We start from the raw sequence: 9,954 nt of genomic DNA, 5'->3' as shown, positions 1-9,954 counted from the left end.
GCCCCACTCGCCCACACGGGGCCTGCTCTGCTGGACTCAGATCTGGAGTGCTGCTTCCTGTTATTAGTCAGAAATCTAAACTTCAGGATGGAGAATGGCTGACTCCATTAAAAATTCCTAGGAAAAATTCATAGTCAGAACCAATTAAGGGAATCAGCAAAAGCTTTTGCTTTTGTTTGTTGTTTTATTTCTTTACTACTGAGACTCCTGAAAGATATGAATAGGCCCTGCCCACTCTCAGCTGCCCCAGGTCCCATCGGCACACTCATGAGTCCACAAACCACCTAGAAAGCTGAAGATGAAGGCAGACATAGAATTGAACTCATAGCTGGTGACATCAATAACAGAGTTAGGGTATTAATTCTAAAGTAAGCTATTGTAATAGTTTAATTTTGTTGATATCCTTTTTAACATACATAACATGCTGAACATATGAGAAATTAATAACTTTAAAGCCCATTCACTTGGAAAAATCCCTCATCGTCCAAAAGTGAAGATTCTGCCACATGATTGACTTTGCTTGGGGCCCCAACAAATGTCCCCACTTTTCTGGGAGCCACTGTCCTCAGGGAAGCGCTCAGCTGGTTTCTCGGGGGAAGGACAGCAGCTCCAGGTCTCCCCACACACGGCTTAGCCGGGCACGGGCAAGGGGCTTGAGAAATAGGACAATTTCAGGCCCTCTGTACCATGGGTCTTGAATAATGCCAGTTGGGAGAAATGTATTTTATAAAAATGACAATAAAGCATGCACTGAGTTATATAACTACTCAGTGTGTGTGTGTGTGGGGGGGGGGGGGGGGAACATGTCCAAGTCAATCACCTAAAGTTAAAGAAGCCCCTGTTGTTATGATGCTTCGAAAGTTGCAAATGTGGAAATATGTCTTTCCCCTTAGCTTTAAATCCCCATGTCCCACAAATACTAGCAATTGTCCTGCTCTCAGGGCGTGTCATAGGATCCACGGTCCTCCACCAGAGAGTAAAGTTTTCATTTAATTAGCACGCTGAACAACGGGCGGCATCCATTGTATTTTCTTGTTTAGGAAAGTGTATCATCTGAAAACTTTTATTAAGTTCCATGTGAAATGGAAGCACACAGCCCTTGGCCGTTTTCCTCCCCGAGTCGCTTTGGCAGGTGCCTATGGCTGGAAGGAACAGCAGGGGCTGCCAGCAAGGGCTGGGCTGGTCCTGTGCCCATTCCTCCAGCAGGTGTACACGTCCTGCCCGGAGCGCCTGGCCGGCCGGGAGCAGAGGGCTCCTGTGTGCAGGGCGTGAAGCTGGGAGAACCGGGAACCCGAGTCACAGCACCAGCCAGGCCTGCTGGGTAATGAGGGGTCGCAGGGTTAAGCTTTACCTACCCTGCCCCACCTCCCAGCATGAGGGTGGCACTGAATTTAGTGGAGAAACGTACAGGAATCGACAGGCCAAAAGACTAAGGTTCCCTGAGCTCCCTCCGAGCACATGCCTGGCCCTCCACACACTCCCTGTGGACTCGCTCGTGTCAGCCTGAGCAGGCAGCTCGGTGGGCAAGGCCAGGGGCTCCAGAGCCAGACACCCCTGGGCTACCACTCACAGGCTGTGTAATTCTGGGCAATTGTGCAATCTCCCTAATTCTCAGTATTTTCATCAGCCAAGTGGGGACATACAAGTTTAAATACTGAAATCCGTTCACACCAGATGGCAAGGAGCAGCTGCTTTGAATCCCCAGAGCACACAGCCTGCACTATTCTGGCTGAAACAGCCTGTCCCGGGGCATCACCCCGCCCACCATGGGCCCCTTGGCAATCCGGGAGCTAAAGCAAGATGAGGGCACAGCAGAGCCCGGGCCTGCCCCACAACAAGGCCCTTTGCTCTCACGAGTGGCCTCATGGTGTACCAGTGGCTAAGTAGCTCTACAGGACTGTCCCGGGGACTGGGGGTAGATTCTACAGAGCCTATCACAGGATAAGCCCTAAATAAATGATGGTAGATATGCCATTACACAGATGGGGAGAGCTGGGCTAAACAAGGTTAAATAACATGGTGAATCTACTCGACATAGATTCTCAACTCCGTGTCCATCAACCATAATGTATCAGTGTGAGAATGAGAAGAGCCCCTGTAATGATGGCATAGGAGACCATCCCTTCTAGAAAGAGCCTTTGCCGCAACTAGATTTCGGATGGCCACCTCCTCCTTGAGGATCCCCTAAAAGGCAAGCATAAACCCAGCAGTAATGACAACATTTTAATTATGTCACCAGGCTTATTATATGGAAACTAGTGGCCTAGTGTACGGATTTGTGCACATTGAAAGGAAATTAATTAGAAGAAAGATTCGTGTGGTAATTACATTACTGCAAAAAATCACATGTCAAAATAGTATATATAAATATAGTATTATAAAATTAAAATACAAAATATTTTAACATCGCTATTCACCCTTTTTCTATAATAGAAGTGTCAGAGATTAAAGAAAATTAGTAAAATGTATATGAAAATAATATATAAATTGATTAATAAATGAACAACATCCTGTCAACGATGTCACTTTCTTTTGGCTTCAGAGGTTCGTTGTGCCAATACTTGGTCTTCAGATACATTCCGGTGTCGCTGTAATTGGGGCCAGCGAGAGCTTTATATGTATTGCGCACGTGCGAGTCAACGTTCATTTTTAAATTGCCAATGTGCGTCTTATGTACCGGCCGGTGGTCGGTCACTTAGCCTTTATATCTATACTAGAGGCCCGGTGCACAAAACTCTGTGCACTCGGTGGGGAGGGGGGTCCCTCAGCCCGGCCTGTGCCCTCTCGCAGTCTGGGACCCCTCGGGAGATAACGACCTGCTGGCTTAGGCCTGCTCCCGGGTGGCAGAGGGCAGGCCCAATCCCTAGGTGCAGCCCCTGGTCGGGCTCAGAGCAGGGCTGATTGGGGAGCTGGGGTGCCTTCCCCTGTCATGCACAGAGCAGGGCTATCGGGAGGTTGTGATGCCACCCTCAGTCACGCTCAGGGTAGGGCCGATTTGGGGGTTGGGGCACCGCCACCTGTCACACTCAAGGCAGGGTCGGTGGGGAGGTTGCGGCACCACCCCCTGTCATGCACAGAGCAGGGCCAATCAGGGGGTTGGGGCACTGCCCCCTGTAACGCACAGAGCAGGGCCAATCAGGGGGTTGGGGCGCTTCCCTCTATCACCCACAGAGCAGGGCTGATCAGGGGGTTGGGGTGCCACCACTCTCACACTCAGGGCAGGGCCGATGGGGAGGTTATGGCTCTACTCCGTCACACACAGAGCAGGGCCCGTGGGGGGAGGGGGGAGTTGGAGCGCCGCACCCTGTCACACACAGAGCCGCAGGGGGATCAGGGGGTTGGGGAGCTCCCCCCTATCAGGCACAGAGCAGGGCTGATCAGGGGGTTTGGGCACTGCCCCCTGTCACGCTGATCCTGGTGCCGGGAGGCCTCGCGGCTCCGCTGATCCCGGTGCTGGGAGGCATATTACCCTTTTACTATATAGGATAGAGGCCTGGTGCATGGGTGGGTGCCGGCTGGTTTGCCCTGAAGGGTGTCCTGGATCAGGGTAGGGGTCCCCACTGGGGTGCGTGGCCAGCCTGGGTGAGGGGATGATGGCTGTTTGCAGCTGGTCACACATCCTTCAGGGTGGGGGTCCCCACTGGGGTGCCTGGCCAGCCTGGGTGAGGGGATGATGGCTGTTTGCAGCTGGTCACACACCCTTCAGGGTGGGGGTCCCCACTGGGGTGCCTGGCCAGTCTGGGTGAGGAGCTGAGGGCTGTTTTCAGGCTGGGGGTGACTGAAGCTCCCAACCGCTCCTTTTTTTCTTTTTCTTTTTTTTATTCTGGGCCAGCTTTAGCTTTGAGGCTTGGCTCCAGCTCTTAGGCCTCCGCTGCTGAAAGTAGGTTTCTGGCCTTTGCTTACAATGTTGCGATCCTGCCGGCTGAAGCCCAGCAGGTTTCTGGGGTTTTGTTTAGCTTCTATGTTTGTTACATAGTTGCTTGCAGCTCAGAGGCCTGCAGTGGCAGGCGGGGAACGTTGGAGTCCTCCGTCACTGATGCAAGCAAGCCTCATGTTAGTTTCAAGCTGCCTGGCTGCCGGCTGCCATCTTGCCTGGCAGTTAATTTGCATATTGCCCTGATTAGCCAATGGGAAGGGTAGCGGTCGTACGCCAATTACCATGTTTCTCTTTTATTAGATAGGATATATATATATAGAGAGAGAGAGACTGCTTTCCTCAAGACTGACTGGCATGAGCTGGGCTGAGCTGAGGCAGGGAGTCTCAGGCACACAGCCGTCTTCTCACTGTGGTTAGGTTTGGGGGCTCTGAATGGGTACTGAGGGCTGTGTTCTCTGGAGGTGGGAGATAAATATGTGTAAAAAGTTTCAATACCTAATCTCATATTGTCAATGAAATCACTCTCTGAAAAACTTTTATCAAGTAGGATACCGTCAGGATATATTAAAAATAAGAATGGATTCCCTGCTCTCTAGGGCAGTCTTCTGGTCATCGCCTGTTTCCCCACCAGCTGTTAGCACTTGGGCAGGAGGGTGCTTCTTTGAAAAGAGAACATAAGGCATTACGTTTTTGGAGAAAGGGGAAGAGATAGGAACCTTCTAGGAGAAGGTCAGCGTAGAGATGATTCCAGACGCAATCTCAGATTTTGCTGCTAAACATGTGGCTCCAGGACCAACTGCATGGGCCTCACCTGGAGCCCAGGGGACGTAGGCCTGAGGCTGCCCTGCCCTGCAGAGGCCTGGCCGGTCCACGCTCTGCTCAGGTGCTCAGCCTCCACTCTAAGCGCTCAGCCTCCGTCAGGCACTCAGCCTCTGTCAGGCGCTCAGCCTCTGTCAGGCGCTCAGCCTCTGTCAGGCGCTCAGCCTCCGTCAGGCGCTCAGCCTCCGCTCTAAGCGCTCAGCCTCCGTCAGGCGCTCAGCCTCTGTCAGGCGCTCAGCCTCCGTCAGGCACTCAGCCTCCGTCAGGCATGGTGGACCGACATGGTGGGGGTGGCCTACAGCAGACAACCAAGTGGGGAGAGATGGGACGAGACCCAGTGCTTGCGCAGAGGCTATGCTGTCTGAGCCGGCTGGAGGGAAAGTCTGTGCTCAGCGGCCAGCAGGCCAGGGCGCAGCTGTGCGCAGCATGGCGGCCATCTGTGGTTCCCCAAAGCCGCGCGGTGCAGGGTGCGGAGCTGCCGAGTGAGCACGGCCAGGTGTGTGGCGGGAAGGCGGTCTTGAAGATCAAAGGCGAGTCGATGCAAAAGGGAACATCTTGCCCACCAAACCCAGGCCTTGCGAATGGAGAGAGGGCGACACCTGACAGGCCAGATGTTCGCCGCGAGGGATCCTGAGAGCCTAGCTCAACCCCCTGAAATAGCTCTGCGGCACCGGACCCCATGACCTGGCAGGCCCACCACGAAACACAAACACAGGTTCTGTAAGAAGACGGGCAGGCCCGCGAGCAGCCGGCGGGGCGGCGGCAGGAGTCCTCTGTCCCTGTGGGAGACGGGCCGTCATCAATTACAGGACAGATGCCAGGCCAAAAAGCACGTTCTCTGGCGGATGAGAGGGAGTGTCGCTTTTCCAAAGAGCTGTGTGAGCACCGTGCACTCGCCAGGCTGCGGCCTGGGCGGGGCCTGTTATTTCTGTGCACAGGACGGTGGCTCGGGCCGGGAGGCGCCCAGCCTGTGGCACAGTGTGGTCACCGCAGAGCCCGCGGGACCTGGGCAGTGGGTGGGGGGTGGGGGGGGTGTTTTGACAACCTGTGAGTTTTCCACAAGTACCAGCTGGTCTCCTCTTAATTGCCCCCACAGAGATTTTCATAAATACATTTAAATATAATAATTATTATTGTTATTTTACTTTGTACTTCTAGATGGCACCTTTCCTTCACGTAGCTCAGAGAACTACTATGAACTTATCCAATTAATCTTTGCAAAATTCCCGTGAAGAAGGTGGGTGGCAGTTGCTCTGCATTTCTGGAGTTGATGAGAGAAACAGCGAGGAAGGGGCCTGGAGCGGCACGGGGGTGGCGGCCACACGGACATAGGCCTGACAGGCCTGTCCCCCAAGTCCTCCGCGGTGCACGCTGCGAGGCTGATACTGGGGCACAAACACTGGATGCCCCCCGGACTCGCCTCAGGAGCAAGGGCGGACTTGTGCTGCTCACTGAGCCGCCCCCTCCCCCGCTTCCCGATGTCTCCGGGAGATGCGGGGCCTGCGGGGCGGGGCGGGCTGCTGGCTGAACAGGCCAGGCGAGTGGTCGCAGCAGCTCAGCCAGCCCCTGGGCTGGTGGGCAGCTCAGCGCTTCGCAGGGGGTGGCACGCGGACGGGAGCAGGAGGCCCGGCAGCTGCCCGGACGGCCTGACTTGGGGCCTGACTCCGATGCTTCCTGAGCCTGAGGCTCCGGGCGGGTCACCGAGCACACGGGGCTCTGCTCTGAGATGGGTGTGCGGGGCGCGAGACGGTGCGGACAGGGGTCAGCGTTCGCAGACGCTCACCAAGGCCACGACGGGGGGAGGCGAGCAGGCTGCGCCAGGTGCCTGCCTGAGCCCCGCGCACACATAGGAGCCGGGACGTGGAGGCACACGGAGCGCGACCCGGGCTGGCGCCTCGCCGTAGTGGGCAGGGCAGGTGCCTGCGGGGAGTGAGCAAGCTCATGCATGGGACTGACAACAGAAGCGACGCAGGCTGTGCCTGGTGAATGTGATTATTGATCATGTTATGATTGCTGCCTCATTTCTTGTTTCTGCTTTATCTGTGGAGCATGGACACTGGCCTCACCCCCAGGAGGGAGGCGACGCCACCATCTGATGGGTGTGAGGAGGGCAACAGCCCAGCATCAGCCGCTCCCCGTCACTGGAGGAAGTGTCTCTTGGCTAGAAAACACACCCCACTCACCGGCCAAGGGGTGCTGGGGCCCGTCTCCCCCTCAGTCAGCTGGTCTGCCGAATAAGGGCCACATGCTCCCCACCTGCATTTGTCAGAAAGAGCCTGAGCTGAGGTACGCACACGCACCCCCGTCGATCTAAAGCCTGTCTATGTGAGCAGCTGCTGGTCTGAATCAGACACACAAAGGCCTGGGTTTCCGTCTGAACGAGAGGAGACTGAGCACTTCGACGCGTGCTCCTATGTTTCGCTTCTTTCAAAAAGGACGTAAAAGCTCTTGTCTTGCGGGAGAAGAAGCAAGATGCTTTAGTTCCCGTGGGCAGCACCTGGCGCCTTCCTCCCCAGCCACAATCAGACCAACCCAGGCAACGGACGACTCCCGCCGGGAACGCAGGGAACGGGCTCTTTGCCGAGTTTCCTTGGAGGCTTCCCAGCCGGGACCCCTTGCGGGTCTCTTGCTGGCGACACCCCTTGGCTCACACATGGGAAGACGCCAGTAAGAGAGACACCGGCTCCCAGGAGGACAGCTGGCCGCAGAAAGAGAGGGACAGCCGTGTGCGGCCGAGCCGCCGGCCGCTGCTGGTGCCATCGCTCGGCCGGCCCGTGTGCACCAGCGTCTAAGCCTGCGGCTCACCTCCAACACTCACGGCAAGGACGCTTTTCTTGGGTTCCAGGTGGTAAAATAGTAAAAACTGCCTTGAAAGGAACCTATTAAACGATTCACTTTTGCCAAGGCCTCCCAAGTGTGTTTGCCCTCTGCAGGTGTGGACAGGGGGCCTCCTGGGGAGGGGGCACACATAGGGTAGGGCCAACTGCTAGTTGTGTGTTGTTTTCAAATTTGTGTTTTAATTTTTTGTTGTTGTTAATTCTCACTGGAGGGTATTTTTCCCATTGATTTTTAGAGAAAGTGGAAGGGAGGGCGGGAGGCAGAGAAAAGGAAGAGAAAAACATCCATGTGAGAGAGACACATCCATTGGTTGCCGCCTGCATGCACAAGCATGGACTGGGGCGGGGCGGTGACCCTGCAACCCAGGTGTGGGCCTTGCTAGGAGTCGAAGCCGAGACCCTTTGGTGCATGGGCCTGGGGCTCTAACCACTGAGCACCCTGGCCAGGGCTCCTTTATACTTTTGAATCTCCTTCCAAAGCAGATTTCCCTTGCCATGTCGTCAGGGACATTTTACCTTGAGCAGCTCCAAAGCTCTAACAGAAAGTAAATCTACTCCCAGGAAGTTCTTTTGTGGATTAAAATCTGCTTTTTTAAAAAATTTATCTTTATTGTTGAAAGTATTACAGATGGGCCCCTTTTTTCCCCATTGACCCCCTCCACCCCATCCCACCCCACCCCAGGCCTTCACCGCACTATTGTCTGTGTCCACGGGCTGTGCATATCTGCATATAAATCCCGGGCTAATCTCTCCCCGCCACGCCCACCTTCCCTCTGAGATTCCACAGTCTGGTCCATGCTTCCATGTCTCTGGATCTATTTTGTTCTACAGTTTACTTTGTTCATTAGATTCCACATATGAGTGAGATCATGTGATACTTGTCTTTCTCTGACTGGCTATGTTCGCTAAGCCTAAAATCGGAATCAAGAAGCAGCTCATCTATTCAAAGCAACAATTTATTTAAAAACTACAGTATTGTCTACAAACCTCAACAAGGAGTGTTAGGAGCCTGTGTAGTCAGCAAGGTGACTGACTGCCTTCCCCCCTCCCCCAGCTGCTGCTGGGCGGGGCTGGGATGGGGTGCATTGGGAGGGTGCTTTGCAAGGCAGTGGCCTAGATCTGAGGGTGATGGCTGTGGCTACAGGTCAGACTGGAGCCCCACAGCCACTGGGAACCAAACCCACAGAGCAAGCAGGCCTTCAGCAAGGACGCCCTGCCTGCCTGCTGCTCAGCCCTCACCGATGACCCGTGAACCCCTGCAGGAGCCACACACGGCCTCCTGAGCAGCCCAAAGCCGTGGCTCATGGGGGCCCTCTCTCGCAGAATGCCCCATGTCATAAGATTGACGTGATGTGCTCTTAAGTGTGTACATTTAAAACGCAGTGAGATTTTCAAGCATGAAATAAACAGGCAGAGCAGGCCCTGCGGGCCCTGGGGGGCCAGCCAGGCGGGTGGCAGCCGAGGCCTCTGCGCAGAGGCTGCGCCCACCACGGTCCTACCCCAGCGGGCTGCCAGGGAACCGCCCGTGCCATTCCCAGAGCGACCTGTCCTCGTGCCCACGCCGCCGGGGCCGCCGCTCTGGTCCCCATCTCCCTCCGGCTCAACAAATTCCTCCACGTGGAGATGTGGGATCGCCCGGCCGGCGTGGCTCAAGGGTTGAGCGTTGACCTATGAACTAGGACAATGATGGCGAACCTATCACACGCGTGTCAGAGATGACACACGAACTCATTTTTTTGGTTGCTTTTTCTTTGTTAAATGGCATTTAAATATATAAAATAAATATCAAAAATATGTCTTTGTTTTATTATGGTTGCAAATATCAAAAAATTTCCCTATGTGACACGGCACCAGAGTTAAGTTAGGGTTTTTCATGCTGACACGCCGAGCTCAAAAGGTTCGCCATCACTGGCCTAGGAGGTCACGGTGGGATTCTCGGTCAGGGCACATGACCGGATTGTGGGCTTGATCCCCAGTGCAGGCAGCAGCCCATCAATGATCCTCTCTCATCACTGGTGTTTCTGTCTCTCTCCCTCTCCCTTCCTCTCTGAAATCAATTAAAAAACATTTAAAAAATAAATTGAGGCAGAACAAATCAAATAAAGGCAGAGTAGAGTCCAGGCCTGTGTCATTTGAACCCGTGGAATTCCTCCTGCACGGGGAAGGGAACGTGGCAGAGTGATGGTGACTCAAGCACAGCTCCTGCTCTGGGGGCACTGGCGTGACCTTGGGGGAGGGACCCTAATGCTCTCGGCTTTAAGACCCTCAGCTGCAGACTAAGGGAGTGTCAGGCAATGTCCCTCCTCACCCAGCAAACAGCAGGGCCTCCATGAGGGCTCCTTACCGCCGCCCTCCCCCCAGTGCCAGCAGAAGCCACCACAGCCGCTGCAGGACATCCAGGTCTCCCAGATGGGGAAAGGG

The sequence above is a fragment of the Myotis myotis genome, unplaced genomic scaffold (assembly GCF_014108235.1).
Source record: "Myotis myotis isolate mMyoMyo1 unplaced genomic scaffold, mMyoMyo1.p scaffold_m19_p_13, whole genome shotgun sequence".
In the NCBI taxonomy this organism is placed as follows: Eukaryota; Metazoa; Chordata; class Mammalia; order Chiroptera; family Vespertilionidae; genus Myotis; species Myotis myotis.
This window is presented reverse-complemented; position numbering follows the sequence as displayed.